This window comes from Microcaecilia unicolor, chromosome 2, assembly GCF_901765095.1.
Source record: "Microcaecilia unicolor chromosome 2, aMicUni1.1, whole genome shotgun sequence".
Lineage (NCBI taxonomy): Eukaryota > Metazoa > Chordata > Amphibia > Gymnophiona > Siphonopidae > Microcaecilia > Microcaecilia unicolor.
Window position 1 is genome coordinate 349,211,269 of NC_044032.1, and position 26,317 is coordinate 349,237,585.

General features: G+C 42.5%; 1 protein-coding gene across 7 annotated transcripts in view; it reads left to right on the forward strand.

Moving 5' to 3' along the window:
* Positions 1-7,972: 7,972 nt before the first annotated feature.
* The window catches only part of TDRD7 (tudor domain containing 7), a 432,711-nt gene continuing 414,366 nt past the window's right edge, over positions 7,973-26,317 (forward strand). For 2 of the 7 annotated variants that reach the window (XM_030194444.1, XM_030194448.1), the window contains exon 1: positions 7,975-8,184. The gene's annotated coding sequence lies outside the window, so the exon portion shown is untranslated. Of the gene's footprint in view, positions 8,185-8,239; positions 8,280-26,317 lie in introns of those variants that run through there. The other 5 variants (XM_030194445.1, XM_030194451.1, XM_030194449.1 and 2 more) reach the window with 4 other exon arrangements.

Here is a 26,317-nt window from a genome sequence, read left to right on the forward strand (position 1 = left end):
ATCTTTTGTTAGGTGGGAGGGCAGAGGAATAGAGTCAATTTAAAACTTTAAAGCAGTCTTAGTCTTTTGTTTGAGGAATGAGAAAAAACAAGGTGAGGTCCCTGCCACTGCAGCAGTACTTTTGTCTTGTAAATATTCCCCAAAGGGAGAGGGGAGAGGGCTTTTTGGAATGAAAGCCAGTTCTGCTGCATTGTATTTTTAAGAGCTGCACAAATATATTGGTGTATATATATAATCTACCAAATATGCTACATATTTCAGTAATAAACTGATACCATTACATTCCCTCTCTTGGCTCCGAGTGAAAATAAAATTTTAATATATTGGAATGAGGAGCCATAAAATGAACTATAAAAGCTAAAATTAAAAAAAACATCTCTAACAACCTCGTACAGTAGCATAATTTCAAAAGAACAATAGCAAAGGTACTGAACTGTTTACATGGGCATGTGTATTGGGAGAGGTGAATCTTTTAATAATGGACATTGAACAGACTGGACCGTGCAGGTATTTTCCTGCCGTCATCTACTATGTCACATCACTATGAATCTTGGAATATGTCCTTAGCTGGAATATGACTGTTATAAGCAAAAAGACTCATCATTATTACTTTTGTTTACTCATGACTTACATTTAGGTAGCTAGGGTTAAGTTTTCTGTGTTCAGTTTCATTAGGCTTCCATTCAGTCAGGTGGCAGAGTATGGCTTTGCTCTGGTTTAAAATAGGATTGCAAGTACACTTTATATGACTTCAGCCACACAAGCGTCATTTTGCTCTATTTCCAGAGACCATCTCTTTTTGTGTCACCTGCTCAGGGGCATAGGCTGCTCCCAAGTTTGTGCCACAGGATATCTTACCCAGTATGCTAGCCAAAATCAATAGCATGAGAGTGCACAATTGACCAATTTACCACCGCAATGGGGTGGAACAATCTATTCAGTCATATTTTCAGCGTTTGACATTCCAAGGAAAAATATTCTATGAATGTTTCCTAACACTGTGAATGTTTCCCTATATTTTCTATTTCAGAGGCTACTGTTTCATTAGAAACAAGAAAGACATATGTATGCAATTATAATAATTTACACACAAAACAATTATTCCTATCATTCCTATGCAATAATATTTACTTAATCATAAACAAAAACAGAGTCATGGTATAGTGCCATGGACTACCTTTCAGAGAGAAACTTTTTATTCTTCAGAGAGAAACCTTTTATGGGTAATGAGTGTGGTAAAAGGTTACCATATTTATCTGCTTTAGCAGTGTTTAATGTAGCAAATTAATAGACAATACTCATGTGTTTAATGTTGTAAAGAATTTAGAAAAGATATGTTAATTTTGCTTTGCACACAGCCAATATTTCATTTCAGAGAAAGCATTTTGCACGTACTGGCTGTAATGTAGAAGAAACTAAAAAGGTCAGAAACATTCCCTGTACTGATTGCACCTGATAGATCATGTAAAGAGAAACCTTTGCTCATATTTTCAAATATACACCTGTGAATATATATTCTTAGATAGCAATTGGTAGAACTTAATATACGTCTGTAGCTTGTATGATAATCTTTTCTGTAGCTCGTCTGCCAGTGAAAATGGTCTCTTTTTTTTTTTTTTTTTCTTGGGCAAGGACATGGTACAATGTGAACTAATGGAGGGACTGTTAGTAGGGAGGGTCTATTAATGTCTGTTTATAGTTCTCTGTGTACCCCATAACATAAAACAAACATGTAACATGGAGACCACATGACAAACAAACAAAGAACTCTATTAGGCCTTTAGGTCTCCGATCGTCCATTCCAGATCCAGGGTTGAGCTTAACCTGTAAGTAGAACACAAAAGCAACGTACGCGGCATCCATCTTGGATTTGCCAAAGCATTTTCATTCTTTTAGAAGTGAGCAACAATTAGCAAAATTAATAAAGCACGAAGAGCACCAAAAGCATCACCTGCGGCATCCATCTGGATTACCACCGCAGTCTCATTCATTTAGAAATAAGCAACAATTAGCAAAATTATATATGGTTTTTATCTCAAGTAGAACAGCATAGATCCGTTTATTTTTAAAATATAAGTAGAACAGGATCGGATCTATTTATTTAGAAATATATCTGAGATAGCCATATATATATTAATTCCTAGCACCATAAAATCTTAGATTTAATCTTAGATTTACACTCGAACTCTGAAAAAGACAGAAAAACACATTATACATTAATTTAGCAGGTCACATGGCTCTCCGGTTCTGGTGTGGGATCCCTCTCTTGTTCACAGTTCCTTCCCATAATCTTAGACCATTGTATGCGAGCAGCAGCGTGCAGTGCAGACAGGCTTTACTTTCTTAAGCTTTAGTTTCTTTTCTATAAAAATAAGCATATCTTGTTAATTCACATTAAAGCACAATATTAAGTTTCAGCTCCAGCGGGAGTTACCTATTATAAGGAGGCATTTTTTAAAACTTCTTACCCAGTATTTTAGTTTCAACTCCAGTGGGAGTCACTCATCAGAAAAAAGACATTTCTAAATCCTTAAACAATATTATATCAAAAACAAATTACAACAGAAGCTATCACAGAGAGACATTTTAAATCTGACTTATTGCAAAGAGACATTACTAAATCTTAAATGTTCAAAAGAACAATAGAAGCTATATTTTTAATTCTTAACAGTGTTACAAAGGGTTAATAGCAAAAACTTTTTCTATTTTCCTGTCCGCCCTATTTTTACAAATTAAGCACCTGGATTTCCCTGCCATCTGCAGAGTGGGTCATGCTGTGGAGAAGTCCAGTCCAGGCTGGATGCATCTCCTCATGTTTATTAGGAATTAAATTGCAGGAAGAGCTGACAGAATGTCAGTTTCTGGTCCAGCAGGACTTGCAGTTAAAAGTTTCTGTTTATCTGGCGGCAAATTTCTCTTTTTATTGTTAGCTATCTGCAATATCTGCAAGGCTACATGAGAGTTTAAAATGTCACATGCTTGCTTGTGGTTTTCAGTAGCTACATACTTAGGAGCTGATTTCTTTATTAGAGATTCCCTTCTATGGGAGCTTAGATCAGAATGCAGCCCAGGTGGTGCATCTGTGTGTTGAGGAGCTGAATCATGATCATTTAAATCAGACTGCAGAACAGGTTGTGCATATATGTGCTGAGGTTTTGGATGCTGTGGGGGGGTCTGAGAACTAATGGTTCTAGTTGAACCTCCTGCTACGGGTGTGGACTGTGATACTGTTACCACAGCTGAAACAGGCATGGCTGTAGCTGTATTTGGGTCTGGAGGAGCACATGGGAGACCCGTAAAGGCTGACCCCTGCAAATGTGAATCCTGTAGCTTTTGTTTTAAGGTTTGTATCTCCCTGTGACAATGTGCATGCTCTTCACCTAGAGTGGGAGTCTGCAGTGATAACTCTCTGACTAAATGCTTCAAGTCTGGGACCTGGCTGGCTTGTATTTCTAAGGCTGAAATTTGGGTCTGCATCTGATTTTCTTGGGCTACCTGCTGTTGGACTTGCTGTTTAAGAGAATCTACTTGATAACTTAAGCAACTAGTCATTGTGATTAAGAACTCCTTTTCATTCTCTATCTGCATACATTCTCTCTCTGGCTAGTAATTTCTCATTCAATTCTGCATGCTCTTTTAAGGCTCTCTCACACATGGCCCACATTAACCAAGTGCATGCAGAAATTCTCTTGCTCCCTTCCTTAATTGAATATAAATCACATTTTGTTTCAGTTACATTATGGGTCCAAGGATTAGGGACAGAGGATTCTACGCATTGCTTAGGCAAAGTGGGGTTATCTATGTCCTTCTCAAAAGAAACTGCAAAATTGTTTTTTATTTTATGCCAGAGCATGCCTAAAGATTTGATTATGAGATACATAAAGTACATGAGTGCATAAGTACCTAAATAAGACCAAACGTCCATCCAGCACAGCATTCTGAATACCTGAAAACCTTATCAGTTTATCAATCGGAAATTTAATTAATGAAACCTGATACTCAGTTCACTATAAAGCAGCAAAATACAAAAATATAATTTACCTATTTACCTCATTCTATTAGCACAGAATACCTACCCACATTCTCCACAAATTAATATGTTACAAGAAATTCTACCCACTTCTCCGGCAATTAATATGTTAGACTTTTTGCCCACATTCGCCACGAATTAATATGTTGGAAGAAATGAGTTATTTTGGGGAAAATAGCTCGAGAGCAACTCGCTACTGTTTATAATTTAAGAGCAAGCGCTGTATTTATAAGTTTTAGGATATTAATTTCTCCACCAATCACCAAAGGTGATAATTGCAATAAATTAAATAAATTAAGTATATATATTCAGAACACAAAGAGACCATATTTTTAGCTTCAAAAAAGGTTGATTTAATATACAATTGCACACGAGAGGTAGGTTTTAAAAGAGGAATCTTTTACAGGTAATCTGTGCTTAAAATAGAACAAAGTAGCAGCTAGATCAACTTACAAGTCCTTGTTACAAGCATGCTGTGGTCCAGCTGATTGATGAGCACATGTTGAGGACAGGAGGGCTTCTGCAGTGAGTGAATCCGAGTTGCTTGCAGTTGAAGAGAATTTTACTTGCTGGCAGTTGATGAGAATCTGAATCTTGGGGAAACAGCTTTTGCTTTTATACCTTGCAGCTGCAGGAGGGTATGCCATGTGGATCCCTGTTCTGATTTCCTGGTTTCCACACGACCCCTGAGCATTTGCAAAGCATTGTGGTATCTTGGTCTGCACACGACCCCTGAGTTGGTCCCATGTCTTATGACATCACGAGACTTACAGTCTGGACTCTGCTGGCAAATGTCTTTTGATGTCCTGTTCAGTCTCTGGGGCAGATACACATCCTTTCTGCACATGTCTGGAAGCTGATGGGAGGGGCAGGTATACCTTTGACAAGCAAATGTCCTGTTTATGGTTCCCCTGAGTTTCTTTGTTTTATTCAGGTGTCCACCTTAGTCCATCTTTTGTTAGGTGGGAGGGCAGAGGAATAGAGTCAATTTAAAACTTTAAAGCAGTCTTAGTCTTTTGTTTGAGGAATGAGAAAAAACAAGGTGAGGTCCCTGCCACTGCAGCAGTACTTTTGTCTTGTAAATATTCCCCAAAGGGAGAGGGGAGAGGGCTTTTTGGAATGAAAGCCAGTTCTGCTGCATTGTATTTTTAAGAGCTGCACAAATATATTGGTGTATATATATAATCTACCAAATATGCTACATATTTCAGTAATAAACTGATACCATTACACCGTCATGCATGTGACGTGCCCTTCCCTCTCACTGTTCCGCCCTCAACGTCATCACGTTTTGACACGAGGGCGGGACAGAGAGAGATGGTGACAGACTTACAAACCCTTCACTTCAGTGTACCACGGTCAGCTTCAGAACGTTGGAGGTGCTTTTTATTATAGTAGATTACACAACGGCACAGATATTTGTTTTGTGGAACTAGCAATGTTAGCACATTTAGATTGACTCTGGACAGAACTTCTGCATTAAGGAACTCTTCCCTCATTATTCAATAACTTTCTGTGAAATAGTAGCAATAAAAAAAAAGCATGTGCATTTTTATACCACTGTATTCCACAAAACAAAAGGAGCAAGTTCTCACATACCATGTTTTCCTTTTTATGTATGCAGAAGAAAAAAAGATGTTACATGCTCCCAATCTAATTAATGTTTAAAAAAAATGTTGTACTTATAAATAGTAACTCTGATTGTTGAGCACCTGATTTTCATAACATGTCTGTTTTGGTGGCCCTTTACTAGGTGACAGCATTGCTGCCTGAAAACAGGGATTCCCTATAACTATCCCCTCCAAATGACACAATGATTATGATTTAAAAGTAATTACTACTTTATGAAACTGATACTTCCTCTATGTACATTATATTGCAACCTGCTTCTCACCGGTCTCCCACTTAGCCATCTCTCTCCTCTTCAATCAGTCCAAAACTCTGCTGTGCAACTCATTTTCCGCCAGAGTCGCTATGCTCACATTAGTGCATTCACTCTGCAGCTCCTCAGTACCTCTCCACTCTCATCTCTCCCTACATTCCTCCCCGGGAACTCCGTTCACTGGGTAAATCTCTCTTATCTGCACCCTTCTCCTCCACTGCTAACTCCAGACTCCGTTCCTTTTATCTTGCTGCACCATATGCCTGGAATAGACTTCCTGAGGCGGTACGTCAAGCTCCATCTCTGACCGTCTTCAAATCTAAGCTAAAAGCCCACCTTTTTGATGCTGCTTTTATCTCCTAACCCTTGTTCACTTGTTCAGAACCCTGATTTTATCATCCTCACTCTAAATATTCCCTTATCTCTTGTTTGTCTGTCCTAATTAGATTGTAAACTTTATCGAGCAGGGACTGTCTCTTCATGTTCAAGTGTACAGCGCTGCGTACGTCTAGTAGCGTTATAGAAATGATAAGTAGTAGTATTAGCCCTCTCCTCAAGTCACTTCACTGGCTCCCTATCCGTTCCCGCATTCAATTCAAACTTCTCTCACTGACCTATAAGTGCATTCACTCTACCACTCCCCAGTACCTCTCCACTCTTGTCTCTCCTACGCCCCCCCCCCTCGGGTACTCCGTTCTGTGGATAAATCTCTCTTGTCTGTCCCCTTCTACTTTACTGCTAATTCCAGGCTCCGTTCCTTTTATCTCGCTGCACCTCACGCCTGGAATAGACTTCCCGAGCCTGTATGTCTAGCCCCGTCTTTGGCCGTTTTCAAATCCAGGCTAAAAGCCCACCTCTTTAATGCTGCTTTTGACTCCTAACCACTACTCAGTTGCCCTGTACCCTTTTATCCCCACCTCTTTAATTCCCTTACCTCTTAGTTGTTCTGTTTGCCTGTCCTATTTAGATTGTGAGCTCTTTGAGCAGGGTCTGTCTTTTCATGTATGGTGTACAGCGCTGCGTATGCCTTGTAGCGCTAAAGAAATGATAAGTAGTAGTAGTATGTACATCCTCAGAGCTGCCAAGTTATCCATTCCAGGAGGGAGACTTTTTGGCAGGTCTGAATATCTGCCAATCACATCCTGGTGCATTATGGGACCTACAGCATTGATTTTAATGGATAGAATCATAGCCCACAAATACTACACTGCTTTAGGATATTTATTTATTTAGAGTTTGCTCACACCTTTTTCAGTAGTAGCTCAAGGTGAGTTACATTCAGGTACTCTGGATATTTCTCTGACCCAGGGGGGCTCACAATCTAAGTTTGTACCTGAGGCAATGGAGGGTTAAGTGACTTGCCCAAGATCACAAGGTGCAGCAGTGGGATTTGAACCAGCCACCTCTGGAGTGCAAGACCAGTGCTCTAACCACTAGGCCACTATATAAGTTTTAAACCAGGCCAGGCCAAAAAGTCTCCCTCCTGGAATGAGTGACTTGGCAGCGCTTCATCCTGCACAAGGTTGGCATGTTTGAAAAAATGAATTAAATAAAATAAAGATGCTACCAACAAAAAAACAGCAATAACGTGGATGCAACAGATCATAGGTTTGCTTTGTTTTGGATGTATGGGGATGATTGTTGAGCGGGAAAGAGAGAAGGGAAGATCAACCTGCTTGGCTTCAGCTTTTTGACGTCACGGCGTCTCCTGTCTCAATCTTGTCTCTCTCCCTTTCCCCCCAAACCCATTTTCCTGCGTTAAATCCTCACCTCTTTTTAGAATTGAATTGTTTAGGGTAAACTGTCGAACATACACAAACCTGATGGGTTTCCCCATTTTCTATGTATGAAAAAAATATTTGGCCCCCATTGATTCCTGTTGCTTTAAACAAACCATCGGTTCGGGTCTATTCTAAACTCTGTCGCGGTTCGCACCTCGGGGGCAAGCAAGTGTCGCCGCAGACGCACGCAGCCTCGCATGGCGAATACGCATGCGCACTTCCTGGGACGTAAGGAGGGCGTGAGGTTTGAGCAGCAGGTCCGTCAGCCGGAGAATACGAAAGTGAATGTATCTGCTGTAAAGCCTGAGAAATAGAAAGTGAGGGAATTTGGAAGGCAGTGTGTGTGGGGCGGGGCAGCGCAGTCTGCACTTGCGCTCGCCCAAAGCCAAAACAACGGTTAGAGCTACGACGAGCGACGTAGAATGAAATAGTGTCTTTGGTTCTTAGCAGTGGTGTCGCGAACTCTCCTGGCTACCGCTTCGGTTCCGCAGGTGAGTATAAGTCCTCGTTTTCCCACAATTCCCCCCTTTTCCTGTTGCCGGGACCGCGAGCCGGAGTATGTAATTATGGAAGAGTGCAAGTTATAGTAAGACTAATTTATTTCTTTTTGTTGTAGGGTGGGTATCTCTCTGTGTTTCTGGTGGGTGTGAAACACCTCTTGTCTTCCCGTAGTAGGAGTCCCGGGCACACAGTGAAGGGTGGGGAATAAACGCCGCCGATCACTGTGTCGGTTTGTGTGTGTGTCTTTTTCCAGCTGTCTCGGCCGTTCTGAGCGTTCAGGGTTGGATCTGTTTGTAACCAACCTAAGCCTCCAGAGTCTGCTTGTTATTTCTAGCGTTGTAGTTTTGAGTGTACAGGATCGCGGATGGTAGACCAATTCTGCTGCTCTATTCCGGGGCTGGGAGGCTTGATTAGTGTAGTCTGTCTCACTACGTATTGGGCAAAGAAGATCGACGAGTAGGAAGGCAAAACTACTACCCCCCCCCCCCCCCCCCGATACCCTCTAAAATTTGGCGTAAAGTAGTTTAGTTGTTGGGTTCGTCTTCTCCACGGAAATAAGTTATGGAACTTCAACTAAATGTAAGAACACATCTTCTAATTTGACTAACAATGCATTTTTTCACAATATATCCTTTGTGCTCCGACGCTTCCTCCTTCTGGTCTTAAACACAATAAACAAAATATGTTCACAGAAAATATAAACTTTATTTTTTTTATGGCCAAGAATTTTATTGGTTTTAGAAAAAGATAAACAATTTATCAAGCAATAACATCAAGTAAGAACATCAACTGTAACACAGAATTCAAACAAGCAAAAAAAAAAAAAACACCTGCAAATCAAAATAATAAATCTTTATCTAAAATTATAAGATTTCAGATAATTATCCACATGAGACCAAATTTTAGCAGTTGAACGTCTCAACCATTTTGTCTGCAACAGAGGTTTCAAATTTATGAATCCTGTAAAATTGAATGCCACCAAAAAGTAGAATTGAGAATAGAGTTATCTTTCCAATGCATAAGAACCAGTTTCAGCGCAGCAATAATTAAAATGTTCAATAATATAAACTTAGTTTAGTTTTATTGATTGATATACGCATGTCAAGCTAAATCGGTTAAAATCAATGATAAAGCTGTCTGTGGTTGTTGGCGCTTGGATAGGCAGAAACAATGGTCAAATTATAGAAAGATACTATTTGTTTATTCTGTTACCGACTTCTATTTTCTTGTCTCTGCAAGTGCCCGGATCTTCATGTGCGACTTAAAACATCAGATGTTGTTTAACAAAACACTCATGTTGTGGATGTGGCATGTTTCATTAACTGTAAAGAGCTTCAGTATTTAAGCTGTAAAACAGCATGCCAATATGCCTTAGGGGGTTGTTTACTAATCTTAGCTCCAGTTATCTGTAGTAGGGCTCATAGGAATAAAATGGGCCCTTCTGCAGATAACTTGAGTTAAGCATTAGTAAACAGGGGAGTTAGTTTTTTTTAAATTAAAAACAAGGAAATTGATAAGCATGACTTAACAGAAGATACCTTTAAATTAGTCCCTTATTTTCTAATGCTTCTTACTCTCTTACCTACTTATATGTTCCATCTTTGCTTATAACCTACACTGTCAAAACATTTTATTACACACTAGGAAAAAAGGCCCGTTTCAAACACAAATGAAACAGGCGCTAGCAAGGTTTTTCTCGGAGTGTGTATGTTTTACAGAGTGTATGTGAGAGTGAGTGTGTGATAGAGAGAGAGTGAATGTGTGTGTGAGTGTGTTTGTGTGACAGAGTGAGACTGGGTGCGAGTGTGTTTGTGTGACAGACTGGGTGCGAGTGTGTTTGTGTGACAGACTGGGTGTGAGTGTGTCTGTATGAGAGAGTGTGTGTGTAAGAATGAGAGTGTGTGCCAGGGGGCCCCCTCCCTCCCTCCCTGTCAGTTCCAGGTTGGCCGTCCCCCCCTCCCAGTTCCAGGGTGGCCCTTCCCCCCCTCCCAGTTCCAGGGTCCCCCTCCCCCTTTCCCTCCCAGTTCTAGGGCGTCCCTCCCTCCCTTCCTCCCTCCGTGGGGCGCTGAGAGCCAGCGTGCTTTAGCAGCAAAGGCCACCTGGCAAATGCTCCCTTTTCTCCTTCAACAAAGTTACCTTTGAAACGGAGGTCGTTTGGAAAGGGTTTTTTTTCCTCCGACTCTTTAAAGATGCCGTGTGAATCGTTCAGTGAAGCCACAGTCAGCTTCAGAATGTTGGAGGAGGTGTCATGTTGTGTGATTACCCGCCCTCGACGTCATCACGTTTTGACGTGAGGGCGGGCTAGAGACAGATGGGCAGAGATGGATGTCTACACCGTTACGAACCCATGAACCCTGGTCCTTGCAGTGAAGCCACGGAGTGAGCTTCAGAACGTTGGAGTTGAGAATTATGTCGGGAGTTGGCGGGGCTGAGGGTGGGGCTATGAGTGGTGCTGAGACCCTACGAACGCTACAAGGGGGGGGGGCTTCAGGGGCAGGCTTCAGTGGCACGGAGTGCGCTTCAGAACGTTGGAGGTGGGAATTATTTATATAGATTGTGTTGACATTGTAAGTAGTACACTATGCTGTAAGGGCAGAGTAGTATAGTCAGGACGCTTCCAGGAAGGACCACATGGCTGACAGTATAAAAAAATTCTTTTATTGCATAAAAGTGCTCAAAGGACTCGACAGCACAGTGTTGCGGCTAGTGTCCTTGCATCAGTCTAAAAAAGAACATATTACATCATAAAACCTTAAATTGTAAAATATAACGAAACATGTAGAGTGAAAAAATTACAAACATAAAAAGTGATCACATGATGAATTAAAACAGATGGACTCTATAATCTGCAAAATTACAGAAAGATGACGTTATATGCTAATATTTTCATGAGGTGGCTGTTTATATAGTGTATTCTAAAGCAAAACATTTGTATAATGTGCATCAATAACATATCACATTAAATAGTTGAATATAAACACAACAAAAATAATGTAAAAAGGTAAAGAAAGGAACACTGACCTCAAAGAATTAAAGCTGGTAAAAAGCCTTGTGATTCTGAGCATCAATGAGGCAAAAACAGTCTGAACATAAAAAGGGGGCTATCTCAGATATAATATAGTTTACATGTTAGGAGGAAAGGGGCGAGCTCAAAAGGAGGGAAAAGTGTTGAAGCCAAATGGTATTGAAAGTAAGCAAAACATGCAAAACAGGAAAAAGGTTGCTCATAGATGAGCTGTGCATAGAGATACATTTCTGAAAATAGACGTGTAGCTGAGTGAATAGGTAAAAAATATACATACATTGTGTCATTCTAATTGTGTTTCTACAATGTAAGAAGTCATGCCGATCTTGCGTCTGATGGTATGACACAATTTTCATTGCATATACTGGAAAACAGAGACTGAAAGGAACAAATGGAGGGGGTTGTGCAATGTGAAAAAGACATGTATTATAAGCGTAAATAGCGCACAAGTAAAGTCCATAAATGACTGTGGAATATGCAGAAAAGATAGAACATAAGAGTAGCCATACAGGATCAGATCAATGGTCCATCTAGCCCAGTATCCTGTTTTCCAAACAGTGGCCAAGCCAGGTCACAAGTACCTGGCAGAAACCCAGATTGTGGCAACACTCCATACTACAAATCCCAGGGCAAGCAGTTGCTTCCCATGTCTGTCTAAATAGCAGACTATGGACTTTTCCTCCAGGAATTTGTCCAAACCTTTTTTAAAACCCAGATACGATAAACGCTTTTACCACCTCCGGCAAAGAGTTCCAGAGCTTAACTGTTTGTTGCGTGAAAAAATATTTCCTCTGATTTGTTTTAAAAGTATTTCCATGTAACTTCCTCTAGTGTCCCCTAGTCTTTGTACTTTTGGAACGAGTAAAAAAATTAATTTACTTGTACTTGTTCTACAAGACTGAGAATTTTGTAGACCTCAATCATATCTCCCCTCATCCGTCTCTTTTCCAGGCTGATGAGCCCTAACCTCTTTAGTCTTTCCTCATACGAGAGGCGTTCCATCCTTTATCATTTTAGTTGCTTTTCTTTGAACCTTTTCTAATTCAGCTATATCTTTTTTTGAGATATGGCGACCAGAACTAAATACAATATTTTTTGGTGTGGACGCAGTGACATGAACTAATGAATAGCGCCACAGGGGAGAATGTAGATATATGCTGAAGGCAAGGTGCTGCGACTTTTTTTTTACAAAGGATAATATGACTTGTTATTTAGATTAAACATCATTAGAGGGTGCGAGAAATCTGAAGAGTACATTGTTGCATTGTATAATAGTATGTCTATTTATGTTTATATCTCTATACATATTAAAACATACTTGTATAGAGTACCTAAACACATACAAGGTAATATCAATTTCTTTATATTGGCAACTTGATGTAAAGTTGTAAAAGTACCTTAAGCTTTATACAGATTACTTCAGATTGTAGTGAGGAAATTTTATTTTCATCCAAATCTCAAGAAAAAGGTGACATTGTTGGTGCCTGCTTAGATTAAAGTGCAAACCTTTCTAATCATGTTTACAAATTGGTAGTGTAACATAGCAGCCCAACATGAACTATTACAACACTGTACAAACACTATACACTTAGGAAAGGAATGGAAAACAAAAATGAGGATGTTATAATGCCTTTATATCTCTCCATGCTGCGACAGCACCTCATATATTGTGTTAAATTCTGGTCACCGCATCTCAAAAGATAATGTGGAATTAGAAAAGGTGCAGAGAAGGACGACAAAAATGATAAAGGGGATGAGACGACTTCCCTATAAGGAAAGGCTAAAGCGAGAAAAGACGGTTCATAAGTACATAAGTAGTGCCATACTGGGAAAGACCAAAGGTCCATCTAGCCCAGCATCCTGTCACCGACAGTGGCCAATCCAGGTCAAGGGCACCTGGCACGCTCCCCAAACGTAAAAACATTCCAGACAAGTTATACCTAAAAATGAGGAATTTTTCCAGTCCATTTAATAGCGGTCTATGGACTTGTCCTTTAGGAATCTATCTAACCCCTTTTTAAACTCCGTCAAGCTAACCGCCCGTACCACGTTCTCCGGCAATGAATTCCAGAGTCTAATTACACGTTGGGTGAAGAAAAATTTTCTCCGATTCGTTTTAAATTTACCACACTGTAGCTTCAACTCATGCCCTCTAGTCCTAGTATTTTTGGATAGCGTGAACAGTCGCTTCACATCCACCCGATCCATTCCACTCATTATTTTATACACTTCTATCATATCTCCCCTCAGCCGTCTCTTCTCCAAGCTGAAAAGCCCTAGCCTTCTCAGCCTCTCTTCATAGGAAAGTCGTCCCATCCCCACTATCATTTTCGTCGCCCTTCGCTGTACCTTTTCCAATTCTACTATATCTTTTTTGAGATACGGAGACCAGTACTGAACACAGGAAAGGCTAAAGCGAGAAAAGACGGTTGAGGGGAGATATGATAGAGGTCTATAAAATAATGAGTGGAGTGGGACTAGGGGGCATGCAATGAAGATACAAAGTAGTAAATTTAAAACGAATCGGAGAAAATTTTTCTTTACTTGACGAGTAATTAAACTATGGAATTTGTTGCCAGAGAATGTGGTAAAGGCTGTTAGCTTAGCAGAGTTTAAAAAAGGTTTGGACAGCTCCCTAAAGGAAAAGTCTATAGACCATTATTAAAATGGACTTGGGAAAATCCACTGCTTATTTCTGGATAAGCAGCATAAAATGGTTTGTATTTTTTGGGGATCTTGCCAGGTATTTATGACCTGGATTGGCCACTGTTGGAAATAGGATGCTGGGCTTGATGGACCTTTGGGCTGTCCCAGTATGGCAATACTTATCTACTTAAAATACGTCCAGTTGAAGTTAAAAATGCTGACTGTTTATAACATGGATATCATAGGAATACGTTGGGTCAGCTTTATCAGAAACAGATTTGATATATGAAAGTCATTACCTTTAAAAAGACTTCCATGGCGTCCCACAGATCAATCCAGAGACTTGTGGGTTGTGTCCCTCTACCAGCAGGTGGAGGTAGAACCTCCGAGGTTTGCTATATGTGGACCTGTGCAGCCAACTGAACCTCAGTATTCTCTCTATCTAGCAGGTGGAGGGACATCTCTGTGCAGCTCTGGTTTGATCTGTCTACTGGTGTCCTTTGGGCCTAGTTTAGCACAGACAGGGGTTGAGTGGCTGTTTGCAGCTTGTGGTGTACATCTGGTGGTGCCAGGTCCCTCCCGGTCTCCCCCTACCTTTCCTCTGTCGCCCGGGACTGTTGGCCTCATCTGGTGTTTCCTTTCATGACTAAAAAAAAAAAAGATAAGAGACTTTGTTTTTGTTTAATCGTATGGAGGAACTAGATGTTCTGCCGAGTCAGTTTTGGGGCAGGCGTTTGTAGAGCATGTCAGTGCCTTCTGAGGCAACTAAGCGCTGCTTCCGGTGTGGAGGCCGGAGAGCAGCATCGGAGGAGTGTGAGTCGTGCTGCCGTCAGCCCACAGCGGGTGTTCAGCGTGATGGGGGTTCCCCTCAGACGTCCGGTGAGTCAGAAGTGCAGGTGATAGTTTTGGCGGTTTCCTCGGGGCAGTTAGTGCAGTTCCTTTTTCCCTGGATTTTGTTTTATTAATGCACAATGCCTTTCTTTTGAAGAAGTCAGGAGCTTCTCTTCAGGCAGCCCCGTCTCTTCCTCAGCAAACTTCGGTTGCTGCAGCCTCTGTCTTTCCTGCCAAAGCGTCGCCGGGTGACACAGATGGCTCGGTTTTGTCTCTGGGCTCTGCCTCAGAACCTTTGAATTTGACAGATGGTCACCCTGCCCTCTGAGTAGGGGGATGATCCGACGGCTGTCCACCTTTTTTCGCAGGAAAGAGATTCCCCTCCCTAATTGTTAGGGCTTTTGAGGTTTTGGCCATTTCCCCCCTGAATCGTCAGAGGGAACAGGTCTGGTGCCCTCTCTTATGTCTGGCACCAAATGCCCACCTTGTTCCTTTCAAGTACATGAAGCCACGAAGATCCTTATTTCGACACAGTGGATTACGCCGGACAGTGGGCTTAAGGTTGCTTAGAGGTATGTCGCGTCTTTACGCGCTACCTGCTCCTGACTTAGACTTGCTGAAGGTCCCTACGGTGGATTCCTTAATCACAGCGGTCACTAAGAAAACCACTGTCCCTGTGGATGGGGGCACGGCGCTCAGGAACCCTCAGAATCGTAAGTTGGAGATTTGCTTGAAGCTGTCCTTTGAAGTAGCGGCCCTTTCCCTGCAGGCCTCAGTTTGTGGCTCCTATGCGGCGCGGGCATACTTATCATGGGTACAGAAAGCCTCCTCTCTGGAAGATCTTGTGGCTGTTTTGCCGGACTTGGAGTCCGGTTTAGCCTTCCCTGTGGATCTTCTTTATGATCTTTTGAGGGCTTCGGCGAAGGAGATTTCCCTAGCGGTCACAGCGCGTCGCTGGTTGTGGTTGCGGCATTGGGCTGTAGACGTGGCCTCTAAGTCACTTTTAGCAAGTCTTCCTTTTAGGGGAAAGCTTTTGTTTGGGACAGACTTAGAACAGATTGTGAAGGACCTCGATGACTCTAAGGGCCAGCGCCTCCCAGAGGACAGGTTCAAGTTTGTACGACCGGCGGTACCTAGACCTAAGTTTAGGGATACACGTCGTTACCATCCAGGTCGCGGGGCCTCTTTTCAGAGAGCAAGGTCTTTTCAGAGGCTTCAGCCCTTTCGACATGACAGGCGGGTCTTCCTTTCCGGTAACAGAAACCAGCCTGCAGCCAGGTCCGCCCAATGATGGGGCCCTGGTCCATATCCAGCCAGTTATTGGGGGCAGACTGTCCCTATTCCTGGTGGAGTGAACCAGGGTAACATCCGACGAATGGGTCTTGGAGGTTATCAGAAACGGCTACAAGTTAGAATTGGCTCGTCCGATAGTAGACTCTTTTCTGGAATCTCCTTGCAAATGTTCCGCCAAGGTGCGGGCCATTCGACACACCCTCCTCAACTTACAACGGCTGGGTGCCATCCAGCCTGTTCCCCCAGTAGAAAGAGGGTGCAGTTGATACTCCATTTATTTTGTGGTGCCAAAAAAGGGCGGTTCTTGGCGACCCGTCTTAAATCTCAAGTGCGTCAACAGGTCCTTACGGGTTCGGCTTTTCCGCATGGAAACCCTCTGATCGGTGATCGCAGCGGTACAGCCAGGGGAGTTTTTGACCTCTTTCAATCTCAGAGGCCTATTTACACATTAATACATGCAAAGAAGTGCTCAAGCTCAAAACGGTCAAAGTAGCTCAAATACTGTTCGGAGAAAAGCCCTCAGAAACCAGGGACACAAGGTCTCTGGTTTTAAACACCGTTATTAAGCATTTATCAGTAAGTATTTAGTTTCAATCATCAGGCATAAAAACTCCATTGAACATTACACATAGCAGTTCTAATAAACAATACAAGGTGATTTCCTTTGTGTGTCTGTGCCAAAATGTCAAATAGCACTTAGCTCGGTTTGGCAGTCCGTGAGATTGGCAGGGGCCACTACTCCATTTATTTTGTTCCAAAAAAGGGTGGTTCTTACCCAGTTTTGGACCTCCAAGAAGGTGAATGAATTTCTGAGGGTCAAACATTTCTGTATGGAGAAGATGCAATCTGTGCTGGCGGCGGTGCAGCTGGGGAAATTTCTTACAGCACTGGATCTCAAGGAGGCATGTTTTGCATATTTTCATTTGGCCCAAGCTCCAGCATGATCTTTGTTTTGCCATATTGGGATGTCCCTTTCAGTTTCAGGCCATACCCATTAGTTTCACTACTGCTCCCTGGACTTTTTCCCAAGGTCATGTTGGTGGTGGTGGCATTCTTATGGAAAGAGGGATACACTCTGATCCCTTATCTCGACAACTGGTTGATAGGCAGTGTTAGAGCAGGAGAGTCATCTTGCCACCTCCAGAGTGATTGCGCACTTGCAATTCCTGGGTTGGGAATCAATTTTCCAAAGTCACCTTATTCTGACCAGACATTGGAGATCTGGGGGTTCGATTTGACACAATACAATGCATAGTATTTCTGCTGAAACACATGCTATCAAGCTTCAGGATCAGATTCAGCATCTGTTGGGGACACTGAGCCCTTCCCAATGGGACAAAGTACAGGTGCTGGGGTCTATGGCAGTGACCCTGGATCTGGTGCCTTGGACAAAGGCTCACATTTGTCCATTGCAGCACTTGCTGCTGAGTTGGTGGTTGTTGATGTCCCATGAGTCTGGTGAATCGCAGCATGGGCTGGTGGCTTCACTCTGCCAACTTGAGGTGGGGAATGCATTTGACAACACCCTAGTGGATTGTAGTTTTAATGGATGCAAGCTTGTTGGGCAGGAGAGCTCATTGTCTTTACCGGTGTGGGTGCAGGGTCTCTGATCCAAGATGGAGATGCGTGTGTGTGCAGGGTCTCTGGTCCAAGATGGAGATGCAGTGGCCAATCAATCAGTTGGAGCTCTGGGCGATTTTGAATGCGCTGAGAGCATTTCAAGACTTGCTGGAGAGCAAGCATGCTCAAATCTGCCAGACAATATGATGACAGCGGCATATATCAACCGGCGTGGTGCACTCGCAGTTTGTCTCTAGCAACGGAGGCTCGCCTTCTCTTATGGAGGATGGTGTATCACTTGCAGTACATTTTGGTGACACACATAGTGGGGCGTCTCGATATGCAAGTGGACTTCCTCAGTTGTAATGTCTTGGACCAAGTATAATGGGAACTGTCGTTGGTAGTCTTCTTGCTGATTGAGCAGACGTGGGGCATGCCAGCGATTGATCTGTTAGCAACGAGGTCAAACACCAAAGTGCCCGGAAGTGGAGCTTCTGTACATCTGTCCATGGTGACCGTTGATAGGGAGAGTTCTGCACAGAATCGGGCGCCATCAGAGTTTGTTCATTTTGGTGGTTCTGGACTGGCCACCAGTGACTTTGGTGTGTGTCCACCCGAAGATGAGTCATGACACATAACCTTCTTATCCCTCTGTCTCCCAGCCTTCTCTGCCAGTGCCTAGTTCAGATGGAAGAGCCCTCCTCTGAGATTGAAACTGAGGAGGAAGGATTATTTGGACACGGTTATTATAACGCTTCTTCAGGCGCAGTAGCATTCTACTTTAACTGCATATGCTCGGGTCTGGTGCACCTTTGAGGCATGATGCTCTGGACAGGCATCATCTCCCATGACTGCATCTGTTGAGTTATCTATTTTTTTGCAGGATGGTCTACAGAAGGGTTTGGCCTATAATTCCCTTCATGTGCAGGTCGCTGCTCTGGCCTGTTACAGGGGTTGAGTTTTGAATTCTTCTCTGGTGGCGAATCCGGATGTGGTGCGTTTCTTGAGAGGGGTTAATTGCCTCAAGCCTCCAATCCATCGGCCATGCCCAGAATGGAACCTTAAGGACTAGGTTAAGGCTATGCAACGAGCTTGGTTTTAAGCCTTTGTGGAAAGCCTGTGTGAAAAATCTGACACTGTGAAGGCAATTTTTCTGGTGGCTATGGCATTGGCCTGTTGAGTCTTGAAACTCCAGGCGTGGTATTGTAGAGATCCTTCCCTGCAGTTTTCCGAGTCTGGAGTGACGATATGTACAGTTCCTTCTTTTTTTGCCGAAGGTCATTTCAGCATTTCATCTCAATCAGCTTATCTTCAGGGCAGAGGATTATCTGTCGTACTTTGCTGTTCTCCATTGCTTGGCTGTACAAAGGGTCCTGCTGTGCTGTTTGCAGGTGACTAGCAAATTTGACATTGGGCCATGTTTTCGTGCTCCTTATGGGCTCAAATTGGGGCAATGCTGCTTCAAAAGCAACAATAGCCTCTGTGTATTTTTTGGCGGGCCATGGCTCGCCGTTTTCTCTACGGGCTTGTTCTACTCAAGCTCTAGCAGCCTCTTGGGTAGAGCTCTGTTTTTTTTTTTTCTTTGAAGGAAATATGTACAGCAGCCATTTGGGCCTTTTTGCATACCTTTTCCAAACATTACCTATTGGATGTCGTTGCATGGATTCCAGATTTGGCACTTCAGTGCTGTCTTATGGAGTGGCAGTTTCCCCCTGTTTGGGGACTGCTTTGCTACATCCCACTGGTTTCTGGATTCCCCCCTGTTTGGGGACTGCTTTGCTACATCCCACTGGTTTCTGGATTCCCCCCTGCTTGGGGACTGCTTTGTTACATCCCACTGGTTTCTGGATTCCCCCCTGCTTGGGGACTGCTTTGTTACATCCCACTAGTTTCTGGATTCATCTGCTAAGGAAGGAAAAATTATGTCTTGCCTGATTAATTTTCTTTCCTTTAATCGCAGCAGATGAATCCAGGATCCCACCCTCTCGCTGTTGTTTCGTTTTGTATGTTGACAGTGGTCTCTTTCTGAGAAGTTCCGAGAGAAGGTAAATGAACACTGTTTTGCTTTGGGAACTTAAAGATTGGGGTTTAAAGGAGGGATTGTATGTTAGTGATAGGCAAAATAAAAATATAAAAAGCTAATTTTATCAACTAATCTCCATAGTCTTTTGCACTTAGTTTTAAAAACTTTGTACCACAGCATTAACAGAATCTAGCAGGCACTGCAGGATCTAGTTTAGTCTTCCTGCCCACCCTTAGGACAACTCTTCATTTATAGTTAGTTATTTTAATTAGGGTAGCAAGCAAGGAGTGCTCTTACAGTTTTTAATACATTTCATTACCATCTAAGAAGGAAACACTAAATAAATCATACAATATACTATATAAACTAAAAGACATTTTTATATTAGGCTAATATCCTTAATACTGTAGCAAGCTTTAAATTATTGAAAAACTAAAAAAAAAACTAAGATGGAGTCGGCAGTCCAGCAGCTAGAGGGTGCTATCCAGTCTTTTGTATTGAGTGTCACATGTATGATTATCTCCCAGTTGGTGAGATGTCACATGTATGATTATCTCCCAGTCGGTGAGATGTCACATGTGTGTGCCCAATGTCAAGAGCTCCTAGTTCTCAGAGATTTTGTCCGTTCTCTTGAGGCTACAGTAGTAGACTTGGTGGAGCTGAGAGAGACAGAGAGGTACATAGAGGAGACCTACAGGGATGTTGTAGAGAAGTCCCACCTTCAGTCTGGTAGCCCCTGTGCTACCTAGGAGGAGGGAAGTCTCCTAGAAAGGAGAGCATCACCCTGGTGAAGTAGGAAGTACTCGTGTAACCAGGACCTGCCCACCAGGGGATGTACTATCCTCTCGCACCGAGGATATGTCTCCAAGTGCTGCCCGGAAGGGAAGGGTTAGGACAGCTGTTGTAGTTGGTGATTGGATCATTAGGCATATAGATAGCTGGGTGGCTGGTGGACGTGAGGATCACCTGGTGCGAAGGTGGCGGACCTCACGCATCACCTAGATAGGATTTTAGATAGTGCTGGAGATGAATCCGCTGTCTTGGTACATGTGGGTACCAATGACAGGAAAATGTGGGAGAGAGGTTCTGGAAGCCAAATTTAGGCTCTTAGGTAGAAAGCTCAAATCCAGATCCTCTAGGGTAGCATTTTCTGATATGCTACCTGTTCCACACGCAGGGCCCAAGAGACAGGTAGAGCTCCAGAGTCTCAATGCGTGGGTGAGACGATGGTGCATTGAGGAGGGTTTTAGATTTGTTAGGAACTGGGCAAGATTCTGGGGAAGGGGGAGCCTATTCCGAAAGGATGGGCTCCACCTTAACCAGGGTGGGACCAGGCTGTTGGCGTCGGCATTTAAAAAGGAGCTAGAGCAGCTTTTAAACTAGAAACGGGGTGAAGGCCGACAGTCGCTCAAAAGCACATGGTTCGGGAAAAGGTATCTTTCAAAGATATCACCAAAACAGGGAAGATAGGGTATCCTGATAGGTTGCAAAATAGACCATAGTAGATCAGGTGTCCTTAAATAAAAATAAAAATCAGACAAAAGATTGCAAATTCATAGAATCATAACAGATTCATAGAAGACCTCACATCCCACCTAAACTTCAGGCTACAGCAAGGTTTCTTTCCCGAAGACTTGGTATTGGGTTAAGTAGGATGCTACCATAAAGACACTAAGAAAAAAAACAAATGACCTTACCAACTACCGCCCAGTTGCGTCATCCCTCTAGTGGTAAAATTGATGGAGAGCCTGGTGACCAAACAGCTTACGGAATACCTGGACAAGCACTCAATGCTACATGACTCACAATCAGGATTCCGCTCCCACTATAGTACCAAAACAGTCCTAATCACTCTCCTGGCCAAATTCAAACAAGAAATAGCCATAGGTAAAAGCATACATTTCCTTCAATTCGACATGTTGAGCGCATTTGACATGGTAAACCATAATATATTAATAAGACTCCTTGGTCACTTCGGCATTGTTGGAAATGTACTCAACTGGATCAAGGGCTTTCTAACCACCAGAACATACCAAGTAAAATCAAACTCAAACATATCATCACCGTGGAAAGCAGAATGCGGAGTACCTCAAGGATCACCATTATCACCAATATTCTTCAACATGATGATGATCCCACTGGCAAAGTCCTTATCCAATAGAGGCCTTAACCCATTCATCTATGCAGACGATGTTACAATCTTCATTCCCTTCAGACATGACTTGAATGAAATAACTAATGAAATCAATGATGGCCTGAACATCATGGAGTCTTGGGCAAACTCATTCCAACTGAAATTGAACACTGAAAAAAACACACTGCCTTATCCTCTCATCTCAACATAACTACAAACCCACAACCATAAACACCCGAGGACATGCACTCCCTATCTCAGACAGCCTAAAAATACTCAGTCACAATCGACCGCAACCTCACTCTCGAGAACCAAGTAAAAATCGTAATAAAGAAAATGTTCTTCTCAATGTGGAAACTCAAACGAGGGATATCTTTCGAAAACTAACACAATCAGTGGTCCTCAGCCATGCAGATTACTGCAACAGAATCTATGAGGGATGTAAAGAACAACTCACAAAAAACTACAGACCGCCCAAAACACAGCAGCCAGACTGATATATGGGAAAACACGATTCGAAAGCGCTAAACCCCTTCGAGAAAAGCTCCACTGGCTCCCAATCAAAGAACGGATCATCTTCAAAATATGCACATTGGCCCACAAAATCATCTATGGCGTAGTCCCAGGATACATGACAGACCAAATAGATCTACCAACTAGAAACAGACTCGGATCAGCACGTTCATACCTAAATCTACATTACCCAAACTGCAAAGGGCTAAAATACAAAACAACCTATGCATCTAGCTTCTCCTACATAAGCGCACAACTATGGAATGGACACCCATATGCTGTGAAAACAATACATGACCACCTAAACTTCAGGAAGTAATTAAAAACCCTCCTCTTCAAAAGAGCCTATCCCAACGATCCAACATAAATTCCCACACCCTGCAACACAACATAATCAAAGATCAAACTGGACAATGTACCATCCTTTTTCCCCTCGACTCATGACGCCTGATTCACGTCTATCTCATTTGACCACAACACAATCTTGTATTTGTTATCAACCAGAATGGCAAACGCCTTTACGGTACTTTGTAAGCCACATTGAGCCTGCAAATAGGTGGGAAAATGTGGGGTATAAATGTAACAAATAAATTAATACTGTCAAGTACTAAGCATGATGTAAATAGGAACAACAAGCATAGTGAACTCCTTTACATATATCCAGAACTGTCTTACAATATTTGCTTGTTAAAATACTATCATGTTTTTATTATCATGTTACCCAAAATCCTTCTGTAATACTAAACGTATGTTTTCTCATGTTGTCACTATTCATGATGTATTGTAAGTCACATTGAGCCTGCAAAGAGGTGGGAAAATGTGGGATACAAATGCAATAAATAAATAGTTTGAGATGTCTATATGCGAATGCCAGGAGCCTAAGAAATAAGATGGGTGTCACGATTGTGGTCGTGACCCCTCTCAGACTCACCTTATTTCTGGAGGTCAGCTTCTGAGCTGGCTTCTGTCTGTTCTTCCTGAGTTAGCTCTGTCTCTGTGTGCTGACTGCTTCCAGCATGGCTCTAATTACTTCACTATACTGCACCTGTGTGTGTTAAGCCTCTCTGTGCTTCAGTATGCTTTCTACCTGTGTCCTGGAGTTGTGACATTATCAGTCAGGGCCTTGATAAGGAACTGGTGTTTTTCTATTCAGTGCCTTTACATCGTCAAAGGTCTGCAAGTCAGTTTTGTTTGCAGTTTGCATTTCTGCCTAGCCTTGCCTTGTTTCTGGTTGGTGTGCCTGTGTCACTTCTGTTTGTTCTTGTCTAAAGTTCTGTTGTGTGTTTTGTGTAACCTTGTGGCTATCTTCTAGCCTTCTAGCTTCCTTCCTGGTTCTGTTGTTTGTCTTCCTTGAGTTCTGCCTCCATTTTGCCCATTACCTTTTGCTGTGGTTCTTGTCCTGTCTGAGCTTAGTCCTGTGTTTGTTTTCTGCTTTAGTCCTCCTCTGCTCTTGCCCTCTACCCGTAGCTTTAGTTCCAGCCCTGCCTGTGTATCTTATATCCTGTTTGTGTCCAGCTTGTCAGTCTATCTTGAGTCTGGCTTCTGCCAAGCTTGTACATATTCCTTGGCCCTGTTTTTGTCCACGAATCCTTCACCCTGTTTTAGTCAAGCTGGTTTTGAATCCTGTTGTCTCAGTCTGTCTGTAAGCCCAGTCCTGTAAGCCCTGCCGGCTGGCTGCACCCAGGGGCTCAACCCCTAGGGAACGGCAGTCAAGTGTAGGTGAAGCCTAGTTCCAGCCCAGTGTGTTCCGGCTTGCTTGTCTGCGTCTGCAGTCCTTGCCTTGCCAGTGTGCTAGCCCAGTGTTGATTGGGGGGGGGGGGGTTGCCTGCCGCTGCTGCTCCTCGGCAGGGGTCCCAGGGCTCACGTTATCCCTGAATCCCTGACAATGGGAGAGTTAGAATATATTGCACTAAATGAAAAATTAGATATAATAGGCATTTTTAAGACCTGGTGGAAGGAGGATAACCAGTGGGACACTGTCATACCGGGGTACAAATTATATCGTAGTGATAGGGTGGCTCGAATTGGTGGAGGGGTAGTATTGCATATTAACGAGAGCCTTGAATCAAATAGATTGAAAATTCTGCAGGAAATAAAACACATCTTGGAATCACTATGGATTGAAATTCAATGTGTAAAGGGGAAAAGGATACGGATAGGAGTGTACTACCGTCCGCCTGTCCAGGATGGACAGATGGATACAGAAATGTTAATTAGGGACGGAAACAAACTGGGCAACACAATAATAATGAGTGATTTCAATTACCCCGATATTGACTGGGTAAATGTAACATCGTGGCACGCTAGCGAGGTAAAGTTCCTTGATGAAATCAAGGACTGATTTATGGAGCAGCTGGTACAGGAGCCGACGAGAGAAGGAAAAATTTTAGACGACGTCCTTAGTGGAGCGCATGATCTGATACGGGAGGTAATGGTGCTGAGGCCGCTTGATAACAGTGATCATAATATGATCGGATTTGATATTAGCTTTGAAGTAAGTATACATAGGAAATCAAATACGTTAGCATTTAACTTTAAAAAAGGAGACTATGATAAAATGAGAAGAATGGTTAAAAAAAAAACTGAGGAGTGGATGTGAGGGTCAAAAATTTACATCAGGCGTGGATGCTGTTCAAAAACACCATCCTGGAAGCCCAGGCCAAATATATTCAGCGTATTAAAAAAGGAGGATGGAAGACCAAACGACAGCCGGCGTGGTTAAAAAGTGAGGTGAAAGAAGCTATTAGAAATCCTTCAGAAAATGGCAGAAGGAACCGACTGAAAATAAGAAACAGCATAAAGAATGTCAAGTCAAATGCAAAGCGCTGATAAGGAAGGCTAAGAGGGACTTCGATAAAAAAATTGCGTTGGAGGCAAAAACACATAGTAAAAAATTTTTTTAGGGATATTAAAAGCAGGAAGCCGGCAAAAGAATCGGTTGGACCGCTAGATGACCGAGGAGTAAAAGGGGCGATCAGGAAAGACAAAGCTGTAGCGAAGAGATTAAATGAATTCTTTGCTTCGTTCTTCACCGAGGAAGATTTGGATGGAATACCGGTGTCTGAAATGGTATTTGAAGCTGACGAGTCGGAGAAACAATGAATTCTCTGTAAACCTGGATGATGTAATGGGGCAGTTCTACAAAATGAAGAGTAGCAAATCTCCTGGACCAGATGGTATTCATTCCAGAGTACTGATAGAACTGATAAATGACCTTGCGGAGCTATAGTTAGTAATATGTAATTTACCCTTAAAATCGAGCTTGGTACTGGAAGTTTGGAGGGTGGTCAATGTAACGCCAATTTTTAAAAAAGGTTCCAGAGGAGATCCCGGAAATTGTAGACCGGTGAGTCTGATGTCAGTGCCGGGCAAAATGGTAGAGACTATTATTAAGAACAAAATTACAGAGCATATTCAGAAGCATGGATTAATGAGACAGTCAACATGGATTTAGTGAAGGGAAATCTTGCCTCACCAATCTACTACATTTCTTTGAAGGGGTGAACAAACGTGGATAAAAGTGAGCCGGTTGATATTTTGTATCTGGATTTTCAGAAGGCGTTTGACAAAGTACCTCATGAAAGTCTCCAGAGGAAATTGGAGAGTCATGGGATAGGAGGTAGTGCTCTATTGTGGATTAAAAACTGGTTAAAAGATAGAAAACAGAGAGTAGGGTTAAACTAGTAACTAGTGAGTTAATTAAATTTGTTGATGACACAAAGTTATTCAAAGTCGTTAAATCAAGGGAGGATTGTGAAAAATTACGAGACTGGGAGACTGGGCGTCTAAATGGCAGGTGATGTTTAACGTGAGCAAGTGCAAAGTGATGCATGTGGGAAAGAGGAACCTGAATTATAGTTACTTCATGCAAGGTTCTACGTTAGGAGTCACGGACTAAGAAAAGGGATCTAGGTGTCGTCGTCGTTGATACGTTGAAATTTTCTGCTCAGTGTGCTGCTGTGGCTAAGAAAGCAAATATTTTTATTTATTTAGATTTTTGCTCACACCTTTTCAGTAGTAGCTCAAGGTGTGTTACATTCAGATAGTCTGGATATTTCTCTGTCCCAGGAGGGCTCACAATCTAAGTTTGTACCTGAG